The sequence below is a fragment of the Bos mutus genome, chromosome 22 (assembly GCF_027580195.1).
Source record: "Bos mutus isolate GX-2022 chromosome 22, NWIPB_WYAK_1.1, whole genome shotgun sequence".
Taxonomy (NCBI): Eukaryota; Metazoa; Chordata; class Mammalia; order Artiodactyla; family Bovidae; genus Bos; species Bos mutus.
In genome coordinates, this window is record NC_091638.1 from 56,967,994 (window position 1) to 56,989,230 (window position 21,237).

The window sequence follows — 21,237 nt, forward strand, 5'->3', positions numbered from 1 at the left end:
TTGTGTCACTACTATCTCAAGTAACTATTTTCAAATTTGGTTTCATAAAGGCTGGTTTATGGAGAACTGGGGACAGGACTCGCTTTAATTTTATTCTGCCTTCTCCTGATCCCCTCTTTACATTTCAAGAGTGTTTATTATTCCTTAAAAGCTTTGCCTGCAGGTAGCAAGCAAACCAGGAAACTAAACTCTCAAATTTTTGCTGATGATGTCTTAAGGAATATTGGCATTTTGAAGGCAGACTTCAAACTTTCAAAGGACACAGACAGCGGAGGCGAAATGATGGTCAGTGGAATGGGGTCAAGGTGAAGGAGTTCTTTCCAGCATCTCACTGCTGAATGAGGCAGTCTTCACCATACAGGAGTAGTTATTCCTTAAACACACAGGATAATAATATCCCCTCTCCATTCACTTGCTAGGGCTCTCTCCTGAAGCAACCCAGAGCTCCTGAGACAGAGACAGTGCCAAGCAGCAACTTTAGAATTCAAAGCTGTCCTAAAAGTTTCTGATGTCACCAAGGCACAGGGTAAATTCTTAGAAACCAACCCCTTCCATTCAGGTCTCTGTACAATTACTGTGCAACCCGCTGAGTGTGGGAAGTGAGTGCACACAGATCTCTTACACTCCCACTCAGGGTATTTCCCTAGTTTTCTCTCTCCCTTCTAGCTACCTTCTCCTTATCTACGGTAATCTGTGCAGACTTCACACCCCGGCTCTATGCTAATCTGAACTCTTCCCAGAAGGTCAGGAAATGTGTCTCAAAGGGTCTTATCCACATATTACAATTCTAGATGAATCCACGAATTGAAATGCTTCTTAAAAAAAAAATCAGTTAAAACCAGCAATGAATTTATTTTCTAAAAAAAAAACAAAAACAAAACCCACTGAAGTGAAATAAAAACTGTTTCTTAAGACACTGAATCAAATTGAACTAAACTTATAGGATCGAGTGTAAATCCTCCCTTATGGTTTTAAATCTCCATTGTAAATGATTGATGGTGCATGAACTGATGACTTCACTTCTTTCCTTTATGTCTGAAAAATCGCAATACAGAAAGGAAACCTATCCCAAAAAAGATTTTCAAGTTGAGAATGGCCTGGTCACTGGAATAGCTGAAGTAAAGTGTAGCCATGGCTCTGAGAAAGTCAGAGAAGACCCATGAAGAGAATGGAAATGAGGGCTGCTCCCCACTCCCCAGCTGCAAAGGGGGAACACCCATCTACAGGCACGACCCAACACTTCTTTGTCATCTGCCTCCTCATACTTTTACTGAGGTCCCCAGTTGGCCTCTGTAGGTGAACTGGGAACAGAGTGGGGTTCGAGCTGGGAGTCAAGGCCCTTACTTTCTTGCATAGGAGACAGTTCACAAAAGAATGGATTTTTAAACAATCCATAAGAAGAATTTAAAATTTATTATCTGGACAATTCACCCTTAATTACAGGCTTTTCCAATGAGTCCCTACTAGTAAACTGGTGGGTTCCTAGGAGGCATGTTCACTTTTCAAGTCGCTAAAAGCCTATGTTTTGGGATACGGCTTCTTAGAAGGAGCCCCACGTTTTATGACAAGCACGGTCCCTATTTATTCTTTAAGCTGCGACACTAAAATGTCTTTTGATCTGAAGGATCATAGGCCTCAGTATAAAACAAACACACAGTAAGCATTCACAGTATATGCCATAAAAATATGTAAAGACTAGAACTTCATCAAATGAAAGCACAGCTTGCACCTTCTAAATGCGTGAAGACGCAAAAATGGACACGAAAGACTACATACTGTGTCTACACAGGACTCACAGAGATATTATCAACAGGACAAAAATAATTCTAGGCTGATTTTTGTCCAAAGTCACCAGAGAATAGGAGATACAGTTTTAAACTGAATAATGATGAAATATCTCATTTCAGAAACATCTGATAAATTGATCACCACATGGCAAGCATTATCTTCTGTTCATTGTTAACAAGAATCTCAAAATTACTAGGGTGAACTATTAATATTTGTAAAAGAATTAGCTCAATTAAATTCAGGGACAAGGTCATATCATTTAAGATACACAGATTTGTTGATAAAGTCTTAAAATCATACAAAAAAAGAGCACGGAACAATAATACCAATACTTTCCCCATTTACACTGATAAGGAAACGGAGAGTTAGAAAGGATAAATTACTTGCCTCAGTATAATAATTAAAATAGTTAAAAATGTAAACATTCACAGTCTGAGTTAAACATTTGTTATTAAAACATACGTGTGCATTAACTGTTGAAGAAAAATACTAATAATAATAAACCTGTTTTTTAAAATAAAAAATAATTTAAGTATACACTATCATCGGTGATAGTTGTCTTCACATCTCCAAAAGTTTCCCCCCAAATACAGTCTATTTTATTTGAGCTGATTTCCTTTCAAAAACCTACAGTATTTTAGGTAAATAAAAATTAGAATGAGTTCAAAAGATATGCAATAAAACTCCCCCAAATCTACATCTTGTTGTGATAAAATACAAATAGTAAATGACAAAGCCGGGGAGGATTAAAAATAGTCTTCAATTTAAAATTTTCATCTAGAACGCTATGACACTAACTAAAGTTTGATACACTGGGGCTATCTATGCTTGCAAGGTGGTTATTTACAGATCTTATTCTATTTTTGTGGAGTCAAATTAGATCAGTTTCAAGGCATTAAGCTTTTTAAATCACTGCCCTTTTTGTTGCTTTTAGGCCTTAAGAGAGAAAGCAACAGCTCAAGAGGTCAAGAGCAGTACAGAGATCTGCTAGGAAAAATAAAAGCAAGTTAGAAATTCAGTTTAATAATTTTGAAGGTGGTGGGGGACACATGTTAGGGTTAGGGTACCCTAACCCTAACCCTAATCCATAGGCCAGTAACTTTTATCGTTTTCTTGATTAGGATTTTAAAAAAATTCTCTACAGCTGATATTTATTTTTAGTGGAACCCAAAACTTCTTTCAGTATACTTGCCACATTTTATGACATTATTATATTTCCAAGTTCAAGTGATAGTGAATTCAGCAGAACATCCACAAATTAGAATGACCAACATTTTCTGCCCTGCTCATTGGTCATATACAAATCCTATGAAAGAAGCAAAAGTAACAGACCAGGATATATAAAACATTTGTAAAGTATTATTTTAATACTGTTTTCATGAAACTCTCCCGACAGTAAAACACCATTTCACAATTTGAAAACTAAACGAAATGTATTATTAAGACTTGTGTGCGTTTCCATGACTGTGCCATTCATACAACTGTCGAATACATAATTATCTTATTTAAACAAATGATTTTTTTTTTACTGATTAAGAGCAATTAGCTATGATCAGTAATGTATGTTCCTAAAGTCATGCTTTTTTCCTGTATAAATTTTCATATACAGGGATAATACAGTTTTAATGTCATAGAGATGTTATAATTAATACTGTGATTGTTTAAAGTCCTATGTTAAGTCTTTAAAATGTCGTTCTGAAAAATATACGAAGAAATGAAGAGTAAGGAAACAGTCCCCTCAAAGAAAATAGCAATATTTATTTAAAATGCCAACTGCAAAAATATGTTCAAGGTATTTTAAGTTTAATAAAGAATATGATGCAGGTGGATATTTTAGTTTTAATTTGAAAATAAATTATATTCTTTTAAATTTAAAAGCATGAAAAAAACAGCGCCTAAAAAACTTAGCCTGGAAATCTCCAAACCTTTATACCTCACTGATGCCACGTTTTTTACAGTAGTTATCATAAAAGCAAGAGATAAACTTTTAAACGTGAAAAAGAATTTTGATTTAAAAATTAAATCACCAGTTTCTACCCCCTTTCCAGTGATTTGCAAGAAATTGAGCGGTGGGTCATTAATTGATCCTAAGATCTTTAAATTTAAGATCTAATTATCAGCAAGTGAAGTATCACATATCATTATAATTTAAATAAAGGATAATGACAAGAAGTACACAGTAAGACTAAAATGGATGATTTTGTAACAATCCTCACTTTTTGGCTAAGGGCATTCATTTAAGCGTTTTGTATATCAGAGAATACTATGGTGCCTATTAACTTCATAGACTGAATCCGATTGAAAATAGGCAACATAAAAACTGTTTTCAAATTTGAAAAAGATCTTTTGAAGTATCACCCCGAAAGCTGACTGGTGGCATCTCTGTTTTCTACAGACCTTTCATAGGAGTGGAAAGAACTTCTTAAAGAAAGAAGCTTCAGTGAACATCTACATTGCTCTCTATTCCAGAAGGGTTTTGTAAAAATCATCTAGACGATCATGAGGTCCTGTTTTCAGTCAGCGATTGATCCCTTAACTATGAACAGGAAGACTGCCACCAAACACCTGGGGTATGTCCAAGGTTTGCCCAGCGCCTTCTAAAGAGTGTTAGTCATTGCTCTCTCAATATCTCTAACTACAATTTGTTTCATGAATGATAAAAACAGTTGACATGAAAATAGTGTACTTCAAAACCAAGTTTCTCCAGCAACAGGTTTCAGACAACTCAGTTAATCATCGTGTCTGGTTTTGTTTTCAGACAATGATCTATACAAATCAATCTTACATGTTAACCTCAATCTTGAAAAGAAAAAAACTTTAGTTTTTCTTCATGACAGACTGCTATGTTCTTTTAAGCTTTCTCTCCTCAAATAATTGACACAATTTCCCCAACCATTACTCTCAGACCCAAGTGAATGAAATTCTCGCGGTAAAACAAGAGCACGACCAAATGATAACAACAGAATAATCATCACCACGAGCCTCACGAGCAGCGTCCTGCAAATTTTGGACACGCATCACCAACAGAGTGATTTCAACAGAGTGCAATTACAGAGTAAGCCGACTCACCTAAGCAAGGGGACTTAAGAATTTAGAGACGCAGGCTTCTGATCACCGGCGGAGGTAAAGGCCCCTTCTTTACCTAACCACTGACCTTATATAAAAGCCGCAGATAGGTTACTCCCAGTTTCAGCCTCCTTACCTTAGGCTCCTCCCCTAACACCGAGGCAGATAGTACCACAGATACACACCCACTTTCCGCCCCCTGCACGCAGGAACTAGAGATTTCGGTGAAGCCAGCCCTGCGTCCACCTTCCCCGGTCAGGGCTCGGCAGGGCGGGAGTCGAGCCCGGCACGTGGAAGAGCCACCGCACCGTCCGGCCACCTTCTCGACCGCAGAGCGGGTGGGAAGGGCCCGCGCTCTCCATACGCTGCCCCCCGGGAGTCAGGGAGCCCCGCGTCCCGGGCCACTCCGCTCGGTTCACGGCCAGCCCGGTGCGTGAGGGCACCGAGGCTGAGGGAGCGCACCACCCCGTCCCCTAGCGCTCCGCCCGCCCCCAAAGTGCGCCCCAGGCTTAACTGTCACCGCGACCCCACAGTGGTCAGTCTGGGCGCCGGAGACGGAGCCAGACCCCCGCGGCCGCGGGACGCGCCCGCACGGGATCCCGCGCAGGGGGGTCTGGGGTACCCCGGGCAGCGGCTCCCAGACCACTCCCTCCCTGGTCCCAGGCGCCCCGCGCCGCGCCGCTGAGGGCTCGCAGACCCGCGCGCTCTCGAACCCTGGACAGGCGCGCGGGGCGCACGGGCTCGCGCTTCTGGTCGGACCGCAGCTCTCCCCCGCGCGCGTCGCCCGCGGCCCGTGCCCTCCGCCGCCCGGACGTCTCCGCAGGGCGCGACCCTCGGCCGGGACGGGACCTGTCAGCCCGGGTGCCGCCGGTCCACGACCCCTGCCACCCCCGGGGCCCCCTCAGCCCGAGACCCCATCGGCCCCACCCCGAACTCTTCTCAGCCCGGGTCCCCGTGCCCGCCCCCGAGCGCAGCGGGGCAGCCCGGCTCTGACCTGCGCCGGTGGCCTGGCGGCCCGCTCCGGTGTCCAGGCGGCCAACCCGAGCGCCCCAGGCGGCGGTGGCTCGGGCGCGGGCTCCCGAGTGCGGTCGGCCCCGCCCGCAGCGGCTGGGGCGGGGGCAGGGGCAGGGGCGCGGGGCAAGGGGAGGGGCGCGGCCGCGGCGCCGCCGCCCGGCGCACAGTAGGGCCCCCCGCGCGCCGCGCCCACCGTCTAGCGGGCGAACCTACTCTGCGCCCGGCCCCGCCTGTTCCTCGCTACCGCCGCTGGGCGGCGGCCCCGAAATGGTCCCGTTTTTCCTGACGAGGGACCGGCTGGAGCCCGGGAGGATGCCCGCGGTCACGTCGGGGAGATCCGACGAGGTGTGGGGCTCCCTAGCCGCCCCCTCTCCCGGCCCGCGGTTCTCGCCTTCGCACGGTGGTCTGCGGGTGTTTTTGTTGTTTCCCCTCAAGTTATTTTCAGTAACATCCTTTTAAGTCAAAATTTTAAAAAGGAAGAAAGAAAGAATGAGAACGTACTAAGAATCACCTGTTTTTTTTTAAATCCCCTACCCAATGACGCTGCACACTTTCAGCTCCCCGCCAAGCCACCCCAACCCCCACCCCCACCCCACTCAACCCTTTCGCATTTCGTATTTCCCGCTGGTATTCATGGTTCACTTAAAGTGACAAAGTTTAATTGTAAAAATTTAAAGTATTCCTTAAACTCATTGACAGAATTTTTGAAATTCTTTTAGCAGTTTCTGACGCCGAGGGAGCCGGACACGTGGTGTGTGTGGGTGAGGGGTGCGAGTGGGGCGGGGCCTGGGACTCAGGTTGGGAGAGTGAGGTGCAGTTCGGGTTCCGGCTGCCTCGTGCATGGACCGGGTGGACTCTGGGCACCTTCGTTTCCTGCCCCTCCCGTGAACCTGTCCAAAGCGGGGCTGAGAGATGGCCAACTAGAAAGCCTCTGGTCTTCTGGACTGAGGCCTTACTTACCTTGTCTGTTTCTGATCCTATTTGCTGAAAAGCACACCGTGTACCGAGTCTGGCAGTCCTTGGGGAGCGAATAGAGCCTGTGATTTCGAGAAGCGTTATCAATGACTTGCCCACGATGCTCTCCACCCCCTTAGCGTCTTAATTTGGCCGCTTCATTTTCCTCTAGGGAAGCTGGTCCTCGTTTGCAGTTACAAGTAAAATATCGTGAGGATGTTTATCATCTTGGAGAACGTTCAGAGTTTAATTCAACAAATCCATGTCCTCTGCCTGGCCCATAAAATAGGAAGTTGAAGAATCATAGCTCTAGAGGGACTTAAAAGAAGACCATCACCGAAAAACCCTACTTCCTTGCCTGCCAGGTAGGTAGACAGCTTGACACTGGCTCAGCATTCTCTGCTCGGGCATCGAAGTGCTGCGTGCGTCCCTCTTCTTGATCACTCCAGACTGCCAGTCTGCTTAAAAAAAAAAAAAAAAAAAGCTGAAATATAATTTGTAGAATCTGACATTTAAATAATCTAATTTAAATGTACAACCCAATGATTTTTAGTTTATTGACAGAGTTTTCCCCCACTTGTATTGTGAAATAATGGACATATATCACTATATAAGTTTAAAGTGTACAGCATGATGGCTTGATTTATGGTATGTTGTGAAATGATTACAATGGGTTTAGGTAACATTCATATAGAGACAATAAAAACAGAAGAAAATGTTTCTCCTTGTGATGAGAACTCTTAGGTTTTAAACTCTTAATAACTTCCTTAGTATCATGCAGCAATGCTAACTATAGTCATCATGTTGTGTATTACATCTCTAGTACTAAATTATTTTTCTTGCAGTCTTACTGAGATATAATTGACATACAGCACTGTATGTCAAGGTATATAGCATAATGATTTGACTTACATGCATCATGAAATGATCATCACATTATAAGTTTAGTGAATATCCATCATCTCTACTAGACTTAAATTATTTTATAACTGAAAATTTGTACCTTTTGACTATCCTTTAATTCCTCCCCTCCCACATCTGGTAGCCACAGATTTATAGGTTTAATTCTTACTTTTAGGTCTGTGATGTAATTTTGAGTGAGATTTTTTGTATGGTGTGAGGTAGGACCAATCTGCTTTTGGTGGAGAAATACTCATAATTAAACAATATTGACTGAATGGAATTCCATCATAGTAAGCTTTCCCCAGCTACAAGGGCTTATTCCAAATACTGAGGCTTGGTCCTAGGGCACTTGTTTTAAGCTCCCTGGTGGCCCTTTGGTAAAGAGTCTGCCTGCAATGCAGGAGAACCGGGTTCCATCCCTGGTTGGGGAAGATCCCCTGGAGAAGGAAATGGCAATCCATTCCAGTATTCTTGCCTGGAGAATCTCATGGACAGAGTATCCTAGTGGGCTGCAGTCCATGGTGTCGCAAGAGTTGGACACAACTTAGTGATTAAACCTACCTACCTACCTAAGCTCATAACTGGTGCAACATGTTTTATAGTTGATCTGAATACTTTCTAAATTTCCTTCCAGATTTTTTTAAGTGATTTTTTTTACTATATATAAAATAGTTTAACAACAAGGACCTACTGTATAGCACAGGGAACTATACTCCATATCTTAAGCCTATAATGGAAAAGAATCTGAAAAAGAAGATATAAATGTATAACCGAGTCACTTTGCTATATACTTGAAATTTTCAACACAACATCGTCAATTAACTATACTTCAATGAAAAATGTAATTTTAAAAAAGTGACCTATACTTAGTGAAGCCTAAAAATGTAAGAAGTTAAGCAATAGAAAGAGAAATAGCATAAGTCTGTTTTTTTAAACTACTGGTCTTGATTTATTAGTGGATTATGAAATCAGTTAGTGTGTCATAGCCAAATACTTTTTATAAGTCAAATAATACAGAACAAAATAGAAACTATCAGCATTCTCTCCTAGATTAAAGTGTTGCTTCATTGTATTATGTGTGTGTGTTTGTGTGTACCAACAGTTGATGTAAAATTTGTTTTCTTACTGTGTTTGGGGCTACATTTTCAAAACTTGGACAGACAATGTATAAACTATAGTTGCAGAATTCTTTCATCCCATAGACATTTACTGAGTGCTTATTTTGCGCCAGGTCCTCTGCTAAATTCTGGGGATAATATGATACATAACACGTGGTCTCTGCCCTGCAGCAGTGCACACATGCAGTTCTATCCACATGTAACTTCTAGAAATGAAAGATTGTGCCTTGGTTCACTCTCCTCAGCTACAAGGGCTTATTCCAAATACTGAGGTTTGGTCCTAGGGCACTTGTTTTATTTTTTATTTTTTTGCAGTTAATGCTTAGTTGTTTATCTCACTTGAGATTTGCAGGCATATTTGCTTTTCTTCTAACTAGGGGAACTTTGTTCCCAGGTTCATAATTACATACTATGTTTATTGTATTGGGAAGGAAGTACAGGTCTAGTCATGGGAGTTGGCCTTAACTGAATCAATTTCCAGTTTATTCCAACTATACTTAAACTACCCCTACCGACGGGCCTCAACTTTTTTGTTTTGTTTTGTTTTGTTTTTCCTCAGTCCTCAGATATTTTTAAATACTGGTATATTATTTTTGAAATCATGACAAAATGTTATTTTCTAGGCATTTAGCAAAACAGTGTTGGCATCAGTAGTGAATGACATTTAACCATGTTGCAGACCAAAGTTAGGAAAATGAATATGCTGCATTTCTGGTTGTCCAGTGTGGGAGGAGGGTCACTTCTTTACAGCAGCTGTGTGCTGTCATGTCCCTGACATTTGTTCCTCCTCTATCTGCAATACCATTTCTCAGTCTCTAGACACCGTAAATTCCCAGCAGATTTATAAGATCTTAATTTAAAATTAAAAAAAAATTATAACCAGTTCAACATGTTGGGCAAGTTAAACACACACACACACCTACTTTGTGAATGACTGTTGTGTTTCTACACATGATTTTTAAATCTAGTTATGAAATTTTACCTGCAAGCTCTCAATTTTACTTGAATTTTATTACGGTCCTTTTCTCTTTCTCTTGCTATTCTGTCTTCTCTTATCTTGCCTCTCGCCAAATGACTTGCTCCTTTTTATAAGGTCTTAAGCACCATAGCCAGGCTTGCAATCCATTTCTTCTGATTTTCAATTGCCTGATCCTTTCACTATAACATCTCTGCTTAATTCACATTCTATTTCTGTTTGGAGTGATTGCCTATAAATAAAAAAGAATTTTGCCAGAATATTTTAATAAATGCTTGATTATATGTAAATTATTAGGTTACAGTATAATACAGCTATTGGTTCAAAATTTTAAAAATGGAAAATATACACAGCTTTGTATTTTATTTTCTCTTAATACCCCAATTTACAGCTTTCTTTTAGATAATTTGAAGAGATTGAAACAGACATCATTTTAAGGCCATTTCTTTGATGACTCCTAGTTTTGAAAATGTTCTCTCTCTCATAATTTGTAATAATAATATTTAATTCCAAGGAAATCCCGTTTGGTAGTTTCACTAGTTTTGAGTTAGACTATGTAAATGTTAAAGTTTTAATTGTTTAAAACATCTTTTAAACATTCAAAAAATACTTTTGCTACCCAGAGAATAATCAAAAAGAGGTTTGCCCTGCTTTCTCAGTTTTTCTTCATTCCTCTCCTATCCCCAGGAATTGATGTATTTTGCCTTTCAGATTGCCCTGTAAATATCAAGAGGTAGGAAGTAGTCAGCTATTCAGAAGAAGAGAATGCCAAGCAGGGTTTTCAGTTCAGGAGAACTGTTCTACCTTCTATCTGTCTTTTCGTTTCAAGAGTTTCGTTTTCACGAAGTAATGGTAGAATGGAAAGAGCCCTTACCTTTATCTCTGCTCACTGTGACCTAGAGCAAGAGACCCACCCTCTCAGGCTTAGTTTTCTCATCTAGAAAATGGAAATATATTCTCATAATCTCATCAGTGACATAATTGAGAAAATATCAAGTCAGGCTCCTAGTAAGAACTCAGTGAATGCGGCTTATCAACTAGGTGAAAGCAATTAGACTGCTTTTTTTTTTTTTTTTCTGATAGTCACTTGCATTAATACACAGTTTGGATGCTAAACGAGGATTTTTTCATATACACATTCATCTTTAGTCATCAGCCTACATGGATACTCTACTATCTTGCATGTAAAAAAATCACTAGCCAAAATAAGTAGATTTTGAAATACCTATGAATCCCAGATATCTGTATAAGAATGGTTTTCTCAGGACATGCATGGAACTTACAGGTCCTAGGCTTTGTCGCATAAAACAAAAAGCAAAACAAAATAAAAAACCCTTTTTATGATGGAAAACATTAGACAAGTATAGAAGTAGGCAGAATAATGTAATGAATCCCCCTTGTACCCATAACCTGGTTTCATTCTATGGCTAATCCTGTTCCATCTTACCCGCCTCCCTCTTCTGTACCATTCTAAAACCCCCAAAGGAACTTCATCATTTAAAAGTTGGTTCAAACAGTTAGCTCTGGTAGATTTTCAATTTATCAGAAAAATTTCTCTGCTAATATTTTCACAACTCTTCATGTCCATCATGGGCGTGTTGCAAAACGGGCTCACAGCTCAGAGGGCTGCCATCTGCTTACTCTGGAGTTTTGGGACCTGAGGACATAAATGCTGTGTCCAGGCTGAGAAATGGGCAAGGAGCTTGGACTTGGGAAAAGACAGTTACGGTATTTCAGTTGCTAACAACAGAACCACCAGAACAAAAAAAAACATAAACAAAATCCCAACACTTGTGTGTCTGTGATGTATCTGTCTTCCCTTACTAAGATGTAAGCACTTTGACAGCAGAAGCCATGGTTTATTGATTTTTTTAAGCCCAGGACCTGTTGCCCTACACGGCTTGAAACCAAATAAGTGGGCCATCAGTGTTTGTTGAATGATTGATTGCTGAGTGTTTAACTTGCAAACCTAAGCCTACTATTAAGCAAATAATTCAAATGTCTCTTTGTCAAGAGATCCTCCATCACTATGGTTCTTTATTCTAACAGTTTTATTTTTCTTTCTACATGTATCACTACCCGAAATTATATTTTTAACATTTATTTATTGTTTGTTTTCCCACTCTGGAACATGAACCCCATGAAAGCAGCAATTTCTTTTTTTAGAGACTATTATTTTAGAGCAGCCTCAAGTTCACAGCAAAATTAAGACAAAGGTACAGAGATTTCCCATACAGCCCCTAAGGCTGTGTTTTTTTTTAATTTGCTATTGTAACCTTGGCTTATGGTATGCCTAACATATGGTAAATCTTTTTATTATTGAAAAAATAGTAACGCCATAAATTCAGTCACCTTTAGAGGCCGTATTTTCATCATTCATGTCTACAAAGTGGAGCGAGGTTTCTGGTTACCGTGAGTTCAGCGACTCTTTCCACGGTGACAGTCCTGCCACATAATTTCCCTTATCCCTTTTTACAGAAGAGGTTTTCAGGCACACAGGGGCCTATTTCTGAAATGCCTTAAGGTATAAAGGTGTGAACTAAGTTAGCAGTAGACTTCTTGCTGCCCTGGCCATCCCCACAACTTTCTCTCCAGTCCTGGCACTGATACCTACAAGGAGCGCTTTTCACGCATCTGAGACAGGAAACATGGACCCACTTTCTGGAGATGACACTTAGGCCTGTCCTACACTTGTGTTTTGCATTTTTACTGCCTTTTAAATGAGTAACTGGTAGATTGATCATGAATCGCCTTTATATGTTTAGGAACTTTTGTACACTAGTGGGGACGGATAGGGAGGGCGTTGGGAGATGTGTATGCTTTACAGTAGGTAATACTTTGTTAAAACTCAGCATTCAGAAAACTAAAATCACGGCATCTGGTCCCATCACTTCATAGCAAATAGATGGGGAAACAGTGGAAACAGTGACATACTTTATTTTGGGGGGCTCCAAAATCACTGCAGATGGTGACTGCAGCCAGAAATTAAAAGACGCTTACTCCTTGGAAGGAAAGTTATGACCAACCTAGACAGCATATTAAAAAGCAGAGACATGACTTTGCCAACAAAGGTCCGTCTAGTCAAGGCTATCGTTTTTCCAGTGGTCATGTGTGGATGTGAGCGTTGGACTGTGAAGAAAGCTGAGCGCTGAAGAATTGATGCTTTTGAACTCTGGTATTGGAGAAGACTCTTGAGAGTCCCTTGGACTGCAAGGAGATCCAACCAGTCCATCCTAAAGGAAATCAGTCCTGAATATTCATTGGAAGGACTGATGCTGAAGCTGAAACTCCAGTACTTTGGCCTGATGCGAAGAACTGACTCATTTGAAAAGACCCTGATGCTGGGAAATATTGAAGGCAGGAGGAGAAGGGGATGACAGAGGATGAGATGATTTGATGGCATCACCGACTCAATGGACGAGTTTGAGTGAATTCCGGGAGTTGGTGATGGACAGAGAGGCCTGGCCTGCTGCGGTCCATGGGGTCACAAAGAGTCGGACATGACCGAGCGACTGAACTGAACTGAACTGAATACTTTGTTTACTGACATTGTATCTGGCAGCCACCCTTCCTACCATGGTGATATGGGTACATGGAATTTTTTCTCCTCCCAAAAGTATTTTTCTGATTTTAATCTCCTGTAATTATCCATTTATTCTCTCAAAGTTTCAGTAGGTCAATTTCTGCATACCTTCACCTAGAATGCAGAATTTTAAAATATTTTTTTTATTCCTGTGGTAGTAAGAAGTTGATTCTTCCCTATACAGGGATTTAAGAAGGTAAATTTAATTGACCTCTTTAACTGTTCTCCTGCCAAGTGGAATTGCAGTGGCCTAGATGAATTGCATCATTTATTAATGACAGAAATAGAATTATTAGCATTTAGGGCAATATTTAGTCTGGTTCTACAGAACATAATTCTCATTATGGTTTTTCAATTACTATATTTAATACTAGACTGACTAGACATTCCCCCTACCTCCAAGTTTTAAATCTATCATGTAGCATCTTAAAAGAGGCAATGTTGTATAAAACCAATAAAATATTTACAAACCTGCAAAAATCAATAACAATTGTAATATAGGGGCAACAGAAGTCAATACAACCAAATAATGGAAGGATACTTAAATCTAAGAGGAAAAACAAAAGAGAAAATAGAAAGAAATCACAGCTCTGGACTTTTATGTAAATTGTGACTTTTTTCTTTTTAATTATTTTTAAAAATTATAGAATATAAGCTTCCTGTAAAAAGTCAAGCCACCTGTATACCAATGTTCATAGTCACAAAAAAGTGGAAACCATCCAGATGTCTATCAGTTGACAAATGGATAAACAGAATCAAGTCCTACAGTGGAATAGTATTCAGCCTTAAAAAGGAACAAAGTGCTGATAATAGAAGTATAAGCCTCAAAAGCATTATGCTAAGTGAACAGTGGCTTAAAGCTCAACATTCAGAAAACTAAGATCATGGCATCTGGTCCCATCACTTCATGGGAATTAGATGGGGAAACAGTGGAAACAGTGTCAGACTTTATTTTTTGGGGGCTCCAAAATCACTGCGGATGGTGATTGCAGCCATGAAATTAAAAGACGCTTACTCCTTGGAAGGAAAGTTTTGACCAACCTAGATAGCATATTCAAAAGCAGAGACATTACTTTGCCAACGAAGGTCTGTCTAGTCAAGGCTATGATTTTTCCAGTGGTCTTGTATGGATGTGAGAGTTGGACTGTGAAGAAAGCTGAGTGCCGAAGAATTGATGCTTTTGAACTGTGGTGTTGGAGAAGACTGTTGAGAGTCCCTTGGACTGCAAGGAGATCCAACCAGTCCATCCTAAAGGAGATCAGTCCTGGGTGTTCATTGGAAGGACTGATGCTGAAGCTGACACTCCAATACTTTGGCCACCTCATGCAAAGAGTTGACTCATTGGAAAAGACCCTGATGCTGGGAGGGATTGGGGGCAGGAAGAGAAGGGGACGACAGAGGATGAGATGGCTGGATGGCATCACTGACTCGATGGACATGAATTTGGGTGAACTCCAGGAGTTGGTGATGGACAGGAAGGCCTGGCGTGCTGCAATTCATGGGATTGCAAAGAGTCGGACACGACTGAGCGACTGAACTGAACTGAAGTGAACAGTCGGTCACAAAAGACTTCATATCATATGATTCCATTTATATGAAATGTCCAGAACAGGCAAGTGCATGGTGCCAGAAAGAAGATTAGCTGTTGCCAGGGGATTTAAGGGGGCACAGAGAAAATCAGGACTGATTATTCATGAGCATGGTTTCTTTGGGGAGCGGTGATGAAATGTTTCAGGTAGTGGTGATGGTTGCACAAGTCTGTTCCATATATGAAAACCTACTGAATTGTCCATTGAAAAGGATGACTTTTATGGTCTGTGGATTATATCTCAACTAAAAGAATGATGGGGAGAAAAAGATGGTTAATTATATCCTTCCCGTACCAAATAAAACACCCAGAATGTTTTTTCTTTTCTCCAGCCACCTAGCCTTGTTTTTTTTTTTTTTTTTGTCCTCTTATTCTCTTATTCCAGGGCTGCAGCAGACTACCATTCAGGTTATAACTCTGCCCATAGGGGCTGGCCAGGTGGACAAAGAAGGGCTGATGTCCCAGCCATGCACTCATTCATGCTGAAAGAGAGGGCTTCCTTCTAATTCATGTAAAGGTGACTTTGCCTGGGCTTTTGGAATCGGGACGGTTGGTAAGTACATGTACTTAGTCTACTATCTTGGATTGAAACGCAAGGGCTTCATAAGTCAGAAAGAGAAAGACAAATACCATACGGTAGCACTTACATGTGGAATCTAAACTGTGACAGAAATGAACCTATGAAACAGAAGTAGACTCAGACATAGAGAGCAGACTGCTGTTGGCCATGGGGCAGGGAGGGCGGGGGAGGGGCGGATTGGGAGTTTGGGGTTAGACGAGGTAACCTATTACATATAAAGTGGGTAAACAACTTCCTACTGCATAGCATGGGGAACTATTGATATATTCAGTACACTATGATAAATCACAATGGGGAAAGAATATTTAAAAAACAATATACACGTATAACTGAATCGCTTTTCTGTGTTACAGCAGAAATGAACCCAACATTATAAATCAACTGTACTTCAACTTTAGAAATTCGATGAAGAAGTCAAGCACTTCATTGTACTCTGATGCTGTAGTGGGATTATTTTCTAGAAGCGAGCACTCTTTGGGCCTCTCTTTACGAGTTGGGCTGAAAATTATCTGATTAAGCTTAAGAAGTACATTTCTATTTTAAATATGTTATACAGTTCCTTTAAATTTGCCTTTTTTGTTTAAAAAGGATTTGGTGTATTGTTCAACTTTACATTATGATCCTCCAATACAGTTTTTGTATTTGATACCATCACTACTAAGAGGATTTCCTGATGCTGATTTGTTCTAACAATGCAACTTTTCTGAAGGCATTCTTATAGAGATTTCAAAAGAGCTCAAATAATAGTATTTTCTACACTAAATTTAATCAGTGAGTCAATGCACATTTATTGAGTTATTATTATGTTCAAAAATAACAGTCTATTCCAAACAGGAAGAACCCCCAAATCATGGTACTTTACATACAAAGTACTTATGTACTTAGCATATAGTAGGTACTCAATAAATATTAGTAGATGAATCGATGAATAAGAGCAATTTTGTTTATTTGTGCTACTTAAACGTATTTGTGATACCTAAACACTGACAAATAACCCTAGAATTTAATAGGTCCTTAATTTTACCATTAGAGAAAGAAGGGAAGCTGATGTAAAAAGTGTGATAAAATTAATGACTACTTCTAAGATAAATCCCACAACTCTGGCAAACTAACCATTGTTTTAGTGTTAAATATTTGTAGCTGCCAATTTTTTTCAGCAGTTTTTTTGTTTACTTTGCCTGTTTGTTTATGACAGAGTATTTACTGTTACCTTTCATGAATATTTGAAGTGTTTCTACATAAAAATCAAGGATCAATGGCTCTCAAATCTGGCTGCATATCAGTGGATGTTTGTGTACTTGTGTGTTTCCAGTCCTCGAAAGGTGGAATCCAGGATTCCTAGACTAATTAGTACCACCTGTTTGAGCCCGTGAATCAAATGTAAGAAGCATCTTAGGTGATTATTTTAAGTCTTATTTTTAACTACACAAGTTATACAGGAACAGAATTTTTTTCATAAAAAAATGGAAATGTTTTGAATAATGCCAGATTCTCATCATCAGTCCCAATTCTGCTTCTTTCCTTCCTTGACACGGGTGTGCTCCTTTCCCACAATAAAAATTTGAGAACCTCTGCCATAATGAAGAGGTCCGAAGCAGTAAACTGAAAAGTTGTGTTAGAACTCAAATACGAGGCCATGTTTTTAATGTTTTCTCTATTGTGGAGTCGCAAAAAGTCCCGCACATGCGCGCGCATGTGTGCACACACACACACACACACACACACACACACACAGTGTTGTGTGAATCACAGAGTCCAAGTCCCAGTTAAGACAGAACTCCCTTTTCAAGTATTTGAGGGCCATCATTTAAGATGATATCTTACCAAAAGAATCTCTTCCTTCTCACGAAAAAAAAAAAATTGTTTAATTTCAGCTACCCTCAGTGAGAAATGTGAGCAATGGAAATAGTAAACATATTCTGTGCATGGGGAAAACAGTTGGTATTCGGTAAACACCAAGTAATTTATTGACTTGGCAAGGATCCCTTGAACTCTAGTGTATAGTTAACTCTTACTTATCGAGGAACAAATTTTACTATTTTGGAAGTTGTAAGGTCATTGAGCCTCCTCTCATAATTTTACTAAATTCTGGACTATGGATCGTGTGCCTGAGATAGCAGAGATGAATTAACCGAGCTGAAGGTGTGGGGGTGGGGAGCTGGTATAGGTTCACTGTCAAGTCCTTATTAAGTACGTCCTCTTTGCCACATCCTCTTTGCCACGCACAGTGTTAGCTGGAAGAGAAACATCCTGCTTTTAGGGAGCTTATTGTCCTGTAGAGGAGGCAGAAACTTAAAGAAAAGTAGAACACAATGGGTAAGTACAATGAAAGAGGGGTTGCATGATTCTGGGGGTACACAGGAAGGCTGGGAAGGGAAGTGCTACCTGAGCTTCATCTTGAAGGATGAGTACAATGCAGCCATATTAATAATAAACATATTTAGGAGGGAGAGTCCAAGACCTTTAAAAAGAAAAACAGAAGAAAAGGATTTGCTCCAACTTGAGCAATTAATAGGCCGAGTTTGAGACACACTAGGTTTTCAGTGTTGGTTGTAGGATGGGATCCAGGTGAAGATGTCCATGGACGATTGGCACCCCGTGCCTGTAACTTTGGAAGGGATTCTCAGGTGGAAATTCAATGGAGTCGTCATATGCTAGCAGTTGAAGCCTTTGATGTGCCTGGGTTGCCAGGGGGAGCAAGAAAAGGAGGCTGAAGAGAACTCTCTGCAGGTGATGAACTTGTAAGGGATAGAAGGAGTCTGAGAAGGAGCCACTGGAGGGGTAGAAAAAAGAAAAATGAGAACGGCCTGGTACAGTGAAGGTCAAAGGAAGAGGGAAGACGATACTGTCAGATGGTACAGAGCCGTCAGTTAAGACGAGCCTGGTGACTTTGGTGAAGGAGGAGACGGAGGCAGAGACCGTGTTGGTCAGGAACATTTACTGAGCATCTACTATGTGCCAGGTGTTGTAAGGTATCCTGCTGTTTAATTTTTACTGCAGCTCTCTGAGGTATTAAGGCATTATCCTCACACTACAGCTGAGTCAGTGAGGCACCGAAAGGCCTTGACCAGAGACGAGACAACTTGCCTGCAACAGATGGACACTAAGCCAGCTGTACCTGACTTTGGGTCCAGCCTCTCAGCCACTGCTGGTGTCCAATGGTGGTGAAAAACTGGAGTTAATGAATGTGGGGCAACTCTCTAGAGACGTTTGTCAGTGAAGGAAAGAGGATAGATGTTCCAAAGGAGAAGCTGGGTCTAAATAAAGTGGTTTTTATTTTTGTTTTTAGGATTAGAGAGGTTTGCCCATGATGATAAGCTGAGGACCAGCGCTAGTGAGAAGGAAAACAGTCGTCTCTAGAATGAAGTGTTGATGTATTTCTAATCAGAACAGATCTGGGGAGAGGCTGTCAGTTTAAACAGTTGAAGCTGTTTGTTACACTTTATGTATGTCAGTATGCTTTATGAAAGAAATCACCTTCAGTGGGTGTCCATCCAGTTTTTTCTCACTCTGGAATCCATTAAAATGTAATTAATATCATTCACGATAAAGTAGACTGAATTTCGTATTTCACTACAATTCACAACTTTACTTACCATATCAAAGTTGGCCCTACCTATCTATGCTCAAGGTCAATACTAACAGTCAGAGATAGGCCCCATTTACACGATCCCTTCCTACGTTCACACGATAAAATCTAGCATTTTCTTTCCTTTCATCAGCTGCTATGCTCTGGTGGAATGCTCAGAGTTCTTTTCTTCGTAACAGAAAAAAAAAAAAAGTGCCCATTTCAGAGCTCCTAGGTGATCCTGCTGGTACTGACTAGTTTCGTTTCTCCCAAATCTTGTTTTCAAAAAAAACTTATGCCGTGTGTGGGTAAACTTTATCTAAACTGAACTTCTAGTAATTACACTAGAAGTGTTAGCTGTTCACTCATGTTTGACTCTCTGCGATCTCATGGACTGTAGCCCACCAGGCTCCTCTCTCTCTGGAATTCTCCAGGCAAGAACACTGGAGTGGTTTGCCATTCTCTCCTCCAGAGAATCTTCCTGACCCAGGGATCAAATCAGCATCTCCTGCATTGCAGGTAGATTCTTTACTGTCTGAGCTAACAGGGAAGTCCAATTATACTAGAAAGGGCAGTAAAATTCAACATGTTTAGTTTACAAAGGACTCATAATGAATTCCCTACTGAGACCCTCCAGAGTTCTTTGTAGCTTTCTCTCCAAAAGATCATAGTTTTGCTGCTCTGCAAATGTGCTAAGTCACTTCAGTCATGTCCGACTCTACAGTCCATGTCCCCATGGACTGTAGCCCACCAGGCTCCTCTGTCCTTCTGAATCATAGAGGATGAACTTATGGTTACCAGGGGGGAAGAGTAGAGGGAGAGGTAGATTGGGAGTTTGGGATTGACATGTACACATTGCTCTATTTAAAAAAGATAACCTTAGAGAAGGGATGGCAACCTACTCCAGTGTTCTTGCTCGGGAAATCCCATGGACAGAGGAGCCTGGAGGGCTACAGTCCATGAGGTCACAAGGAGTCGGACTCGACTGAGCAACTAACATTAACACTTTCACACTCGGGATGGATTTTCTAGCTCCAACTTACTCTTTGGGGAACTGTGCTTTGTGTAAAAATAAAGACTATTGTTTACAAAAAAATAAATAAAATAGATAACCAACAAGGAACCTACTGTACAACATCGGGAACTCTGCTCTAATAACCTAAATGAGAAAAGAACAGATACATGTGTTCATATCACTGAATCGCTCTGCTGTACACTTGAAACTAACATGACATTGTTAATCAACTATACTCCAATATAAAATAAAAATTAAAGAAATCATAGTCTAGGTCATTATTTTATACCTTTAGACATACTAGGACTTTCTGTGCTGAGGCTCCAGTGGCAGGGCTACGGGGGAAAATGCAAAGTAACTGTGCCTGCCTCTCCAGGAGCTTTCAGCTGTCTTAGGAGAGATTTGCTGGCTGCAGAAGTGATAAGAATTCAGAGTCGTAAAAGGCCAGTGAAAATGGTGAAATGATGTTGGGTCACCCTAATTTCTTCCATTTAAAAATAATTACACCGGTAGTGCAGGAATTTATTTTTGTTGAAGGGGATACAGAAATATCTAGAGTAAACTGTAAAAGTTCCCCATTACTTCCTCCCCACTTCCACTTCCCTTCCCAGAATGAGGCGTCCTGTGCATTTTCATAGGTATAGAAGTCCATACGGGCTATAACACACACACTTTTATAGTTGTTTAGCCTAAATTATTTGAAATGCATTGTGCTGTGAATTTTCTCACTCCAGAAGTCCTTCCATGTCAGAACATATGTATCTATTCTATTTAAAGTCACTGTGGAATACATTTTTAAATGTGTCTTACAGGAGAGTGAAATAACATGCCTAAGTTCTAAAAGCTTTGATGGGCAAACAGTAGTGATTATATTCAATTACTTCCATCTTTAATTTCTTGTTTGAGAAAGCTAAACCTCATAGGAATTTCCTCTTAACTTTTCCATCTTTTAAGAACATATTTTGATGCATAAAAGACTATACGTAAGTATTTTGTTCGAAACAAAGTGTTAAAAGTATATACACATATATACAATTGTACGCACTTATTTTTGGCTGCTCTGAGTCTTCGTTGCTGCAAGGGC

The 21,237-nt window shown here is 40.6% G+C and overlaps 1 protein-coding gene and 1 long non-coding RNA gene across 5 annotated transcripts in view; one reads left to right on the forward strand and one right to left on the reverse strand.

Moving 5' to 3' along the window:
- Positions 1 to 6,041, reverse strand: part of PPARG (peroxisome proliferator activated receptor gamma) — a 123,749-nt gene extending 117,708 nt beyond the window's left edge. For 2 of the 4 annotated variants that reach the window (XM_005902846.2, XM_070359414.1), the window contains exon 1: positions 4,858 to 4,981. The gene's annotated coding sequence lies outside the window, so the exon portion shown is untranslated. Of the gene's footprint in view, positions 1 to 4,857; positions 4,982 to 5,848 lie in introns of those variants that run through there. The other 2 variants (XM_070359416.1, XM_070359415.1) reach the window with 2 other exon arrangements.
- A 795-nt stretch (positions 6,042 to 6,836) lies between these two features.
- On the forward strand, positions 6,837 to 17,199 carry LOC138984667 (uncharacterized). The gene is made up of 3 exons (XR_011461917.1): positions 6,837 to 7,187; positions 15,376 to 15,543; positions 15,924 to 17,199. It is a non-coding gene; the product is annotated as an uncharacterized lncRNA (long non-coding RNA).
- Positions 17,200 to 21,237: the final 4,038 nt, after the last annotated feature.